The sequence below is a fragment of the Octodon degus genome, unplaced genomic scaffold (genome assembly GCF_000260255.1).
Source record: "Octodon degus isolate 3935 unplaced genomic scaffold, OctDeg1.0 scaffold00001, whole genome shotgun sequence".
Taxonomy (NCBI): domain Eukaryota; kingdom Metazoa; phylum Chordata; class Mammalia; order Rodentia; family Octodontidae; genus Octodon; species Octodon degus.
This window is the reverse complement of record NW_004524577.1, coordinates 96,733-102,885: the sequence shown is the minus strand read 5'-3', so window position 1 is coordinate 102,885 and position 6,153 is coordinate 96,733.

Below are 6,153 nucleotides of genomic sequence, written 5' to 3'. Positions count from 1 at the left end.
CCTATATCTTGTAATATGAGAAAGTACTTTGGCAGTAATAATACACAATGTACTAACCATTGTAACTCTCCTAAAATCTTGTTTTGAGATTTTGTACCATTGTTTTTATTTTTTTTTCTTTAAAATAAAATAACTGATGTCAAAAAAAATAAATAAACCAGGCACAATTATCACACACACACACAAAAAAATTGAAAACATTTAAAGGTGAAAGGTTAAGAGGTATTAAATTTAGGAATAAGACAATTTTTACCACACTATTGCTAGTTGATATTATACTAAAGATCTAAACTTTTAGCCTGTTCTTGGATAAATAGATTGTAAGTACTTTGTTTTGCTTACCACAGAATTCCATATAGCTAGAAAAAGACCCAACATGTTAGAGGAATTCAGTAAATATTTGTTAAATGGATGAGTGGAGAAGCTATATCTATGAAAATTATATACTGAAAAATAATTTTATATGTAAATAATTCATGTTCATTTTGGAATCAACATAGAAAAACACAATGAAGCATCAAGGAAAAAAAGGTCAAAATGGAATAGCACTGGTTGAAGCACTGAAAGCGGAGTTAGGGGGCCTTTGTTAATCAGATCTCAGAAATTTCATATGCATGTGATGCATGTTGACCTTTGTACCTAACTGCAATTAAGTAGTATTTCTTAATCATTTGTGAAACCCATGTCTATTAAGTTACCTGTGGATTGAACCTTTATCCAGTTCTTTTCCTGTAATGCAGCCTAACTCCTTTTATTACCACACTCAGTTCCTAACAAGCTCTGATAGCTAATCATAACATCAGTTTGAATAAGAAATGTCCAACTGGATTAGCACAGTTCTTTGTGGCTGAATAGATTTAGCATAGGTGTCAAGACCCATCCTGGTGTGAGTGGCACCAACAAATAGGCTTGTAGCCTGAATACAAAGGAGAACAAAGAAGGAACTCTCACTTCTGTTTATTCAGAGGAGCTCCAGTCTTCACCATAATCTTTGGACTTTTGTCTCCAGGTTTCTAGTACAGTCTCTTCAGCTTTCCAATGTAGACTCTGGTTTTTGATACAGCCTCCAACAGGACTCTACAATGAGCTACAGTTTTTTTCACCTTTCACTGGATTGTTCAGCTTCCCAGAGCATAGATGACACAGACTCCACATCTGATTCAGAAAGTGGCCCTTACTAATACAGAAGCAAATGACATAACCACCACCAACTTTGTGGCTTTAAGCTTTGAATATGCCCACCATTTTGTAAACATGGAAACACATTTTCATGTCTGTTTGAATCTGTGTTTTCCTGGATTACAATCCTAATATGTCCTAAACAAATATAATTTCCTTTATTCTTAAATAAGTTGTCTTCATTTGTTGTCCACATTCCTGGTGTACCCCTCAGCATACAGAGCAGCCTTTTCTGGCACTCTGCTGGTCCATTTGGTCTTAATTCACTGCATTTTCCTATTTCCATGGGTGTACTCAGCTCTGGGGTAAATTTTTATAGATTTGCTCTCCCAGTCTAATTTTGATAGTTCTGCAATCTGCATTTGAGTGCTTCTTATTCTCAGTATTACTACTGTTGATGAGTAAATGTTATCTTTGTCATTAAGCAAACATTTGTGTTTTAGTTTAATTTCTGTCTTTGTTGCTAGGCAAGACTCAGATCTCAGTGTGACCTTCTATCTTTGCCATTAATATTTGGGTTCTGGGCTGAGGCAGAAGGTTTGGGCATGAGTTCGAGGCCAGCCTAGGCTACATAGTGAGATCAGAGCCTAGTTGAACTACATAGTGAGATCCTACCTCCCCCCCAAAAAAAATTTGTGTTCTGGGTTTCTCTTTTAGTGAATATAAGTCTGATATAAGAAAGTACATAATGATATCTGGTGACTATTTCAAATTTTATTATTGAACTTTAATTGCTTCAATCAACAAAATAGATGATTCTATGAGAGTACCCCCTAGGGGCTGGGGAGATGACTCAGTAGAATAAGCACCTGCCTGGCAAGCTCAAGGACCTGAGTTCAATCCCCAGTTCCACCAAAACAAAACAAAACAGAAAACACAACTATGAGATTGCCCTCACTTCAAAGGAAAAAAAAAAGCTTCTTCCATTCCCTTTCAAGTTTTATAGGCAATTAACTATGTGTAGAAGTGTTGTGCCTCATATGCTGTGGCCTCTTAGGGATCTTCAATTAAACATATCCCCCCTGGGTCAGAAGGAATAACCTTGATTCACCAGGGGATACTCAGAAATACCAAGTCTCCTTCTCAAAAGTCCTCATGTTGAGTCATCCTGAGATAAGAGAGTACAATGTTGATGCCATATAGCCTGAGATAATGTGGTTATCAAACTAATTGGTGGGTCTGGTGGGATGGCTCAGTGGTCTAAAGCACCTACTTACAACAAGCTTAGCAAAGCACAGGAACCACGGTTCAATCCCCCAGCACCACATGCCAGCCAGCCCTGCCCCCTGGTGGGCTGAGCTGGCCACACACACACACACACACACACACACACACAAATAAATAAATAAAATTAAAAAAACAAACAAACAAAAAAAAAACCTAATTGGTGATGGGGTAGAACCCTTCAAAATAACACACACAGCTCTAAACATAATCTCATTAGTCATGACCACCAAAAAAAATCTTTCAAATGTACACTGGGCAGCCCATTCTCCAAAATATTGATTGGCTGGTCCCTTCTGAAACTCCAGCTAGCTTTCTGTATACACCTATGTATTCTCCTTTTATAGGCCCAAATAATCTGAGAAGTTTTAAAATTACATTGGCCAATGTAAGAAGCTTTTGCAAATCTGTTCACTTGTGCACACCATTAGAGAAAGCTAGCTTTAGACAAGATAAAATAAATGGGAAGTTTATTTTCAATGGTACTTAAAAGCTTTGAAAAAAAAAGCTTTGAGATACAACTCAGAAAAAGATTGCTTTCTCTCAAGCAGTAAGTAAAAAAAATTAACAAACCATCTCTGAACTTTGAAAAACATCTAACGCCGCTTTTTTTTTTTTCCTATTCCTCTGTTCCTGCTGTTTCCTGGGGTTGTTTTTCACCTCCCGTCACCGCTGTAACTGATGCACCCCTCTCATAGTCCCCTCTGTCTAAACTTAGTATCATCAAAAGTCTTCTCCCAACTGCTTTCCAATATCACAGTGATTACCCTGAACTCTAAGCTATGCACTCTTCTCTTTAATGCATCTGATGCCAATGCAGGCAGCCCTCCTAGATTCACCACTGGTAGAACAGCGCCCCTTTTCCTGCTAGGTCCACCATTTTTGCTCAAAATATAATTCCAGCTCTTGGTCCCAGAGTCATTCTTGAGGTGCTAGTTGATTCCCCTGTCCTTGCAGCATCTTTTAAAACTAAGCCCACAGGCCAAGGGGAACCATCCATAGGGTACACTCCTTGGAGAAGAGCTAATCCAAGATTCATCACTGAAGAATTTCCTGATACTCTTACAAACCCAATGGAATCTGCTAAAGAGTTTAACGCAGTCATACAGATTGCCTAGCCAGGTTTTTCTGAACTTAGAAGTGAGTCCATGGTAGCAACCTAAGTAGACTTGATGAATGGTTCTCCAAACTAAATAGGTGGATCCCATAAATGATTCTAATAAGCAGCTGAGGCTTGAGATTGAGCTGAAGCATTATCTCAGGCCTTCACCAGTCTAGAGCCTCCGTCTTTTCTAAAATTGTCACCTGGAGTAAATTTCAGCATTGTGCTGCAACCCTTAGTGAGTTAGTTAATCAGTCCTTGATTATTTTGATAGCTTTGAAAAGGCCTTTAAGGTATAGGAGATGTAAATTTCCAAGATAGTCATTGATAGGTTTTAACGGTGTCACAGCAGAGAAACACGCAGAAGGAAAGGGGAAAAGGAACTTCATTATCTTAGAGGACACGGAGAGAATTTAGGAAGCTAAGGAATTCTCTGGATTGGAACAAAAAGAGGCTGAGGCTTTTACGGCCTTTGCCGGGGTGGAGCTTGAGGGGGAAGTTTAGATAGACCTGAGGGGCTGACTGGGGCCTTCCCTGAAGTGGAGAGAAAGGTGAAAGGAAACTGCATCCTGGGCTGAGCTGGAGAAGAAGGGGGAGGTGTTTTCTGGGAAGATGAGTTGTTGTTTTAAGGGTTTCAGCCATATTAGTTGACCACCATAATAATTTAGCAATTCTTATTAGGGACATAACCTATCATTCCCATCTTTTGGTTGTTATAAAGGGGGCGATGTGTCTCTTAGACTGCTTCCTGCTGAACTGGGGTGTCGTCTTGGGGGTGAGGGTAGTTGACAGGATGATGGTTCACGCCCATGTAGAAGTTAGTGCCAGGAGTCTCAGCTAGGACTAGAAGTTTATAGTTAGTGACGGCTCACATTGGATACTGAAGAAACCTTGAAAAAAGTTTAAAAGACAGCACATTATGAGTACATGTCATCATGATTAAAGGACATAGGAGGGGAAGCAAGGGGGGGGGTCTATAATCTGTGTCATTTTACCATGACCATGCTGAAGAGGAGTATCGATCTTTAGCTTTTTGGCATCAATGTGAGGAAAGGGAGTCAGCACCATCTGTAGTACTGTAACACAACTGTATTTTGTTAAAGTCAACTTTTTGTCTCTTATGTGTTTTTGTAGAGACATGGAGTCTATCTACCAACTGTATTGTCTATAGTTGTTTAGAAAGGCAAGCTACTGTCTAACAAGATGGTCTCTTTTTATGTCATAAAATGCTCACTGTATTGTGACCTTGAAAAGAAGTACATAGGGTAAAGGGCTGAGTTGGTTTGGGTAAAGAGAGCTGGGACCCTTGGGAGGGCTTATTGTAGCTTGCAAAAGGAGAGATATACAGGAGCAGTCGGGTCTAGGGGTTCTCACAAGGAACCTTTGATGCTCTATATAGGGGCTCTGCTAGGGAAGCAAAATTGGGAACCCAGAGATCAAAAAAGTTAGCTAAACCAAGGAAGGATAAAACCTGTTATTTTGTGGTATGCAGTGATTGCATGAGTAGTGGGAGTGGGGGTCTTAGATACTTGACTTTTGGTGAAGCTATCTGAGCTTTGGAGGGAAAGACTGTATAAGCTGATCCTGACAGAAAATTGAGAAAAGCAGCTGTTTGTCTTAAGGCCAGGGGATGAGAGGGGGAGCAAAGGAAAAGGTCATCAATATATTGAAGGAGTGGCTGGCCTAGAGATGAAGGGTCTCAAGATCAGCAGCAAGGGCTTGGCTAAAGAAGTGAGGACTATCTCTGAACCCTTGAGGCAGGACTGTCCATGTGAGCTGTTGAGATCAGAGAGTGTCTGCATAAGTCCATGAGAAGGCAAATAGGTCATTGGGTTTGAGTACAGGAAGAATGAGGGTATTATATAGCAAGTGGATACTTTTAAGAAAACTATTAGTAAGGAGGTGGAGAATGATGGGCTTGAGTCTCTTGGTGTTTGGGGGCTATTGGGTATTGGGGAATGTACGGAAACACTGTGGGATCACTGAGGCACACTAGTCTAGGAATGGCATGTGTGGCATGAGTGGGACTGGAAGTGTCTCAGAGCATATGGTTCACAAGGAAAGAGGGAGGGAGGAGCTAGCTGTACATTGAGGTTGGGTTTGTAGGATGTACACTGTGGAGGGAAAGGTGAGAGAGAAGTGGAGATTTTGGAGGAGGTCTCTCCCCATGAGATGTATGGGACACATTGGGATCACAAGGAAATTAAGATTGAAGAACAGTGTCTGAAGTTAGCACAGAATGGGCCTGTCTGAAGGGGTCATGTAGGTCGGCTATCAACACCCACTATAGAGACTAGAGCTAATATAATGATTTTAGAACTCAGGAAGAACACTATATGTGATCTCCGTGTCAGCAAGAAAAGAGTTTTTTTTTCTACCTGGGACCCAGCGAGACTTGGGACTCGACAAAGGTGCCTCGATGTGGGCCACAGAACCCAAGCTCTGTTGTTGCTCTTCAGCGGCAAGACCAAGCAGCTCAAGTATATGGATCTGGCCATAGTGAGGTTTCCTGTGAGAGCAGGGAATTAGATGACTTACCCGCTCTCTGGCGGACAGGGCAGTCGCATTTCCAGTGACCCTCAGGCTTGCAGATGTCCTAGTGATGGCTGCAGGTTGGGGCAGGCTCATGCCCAGTGTCCTTCTTCACC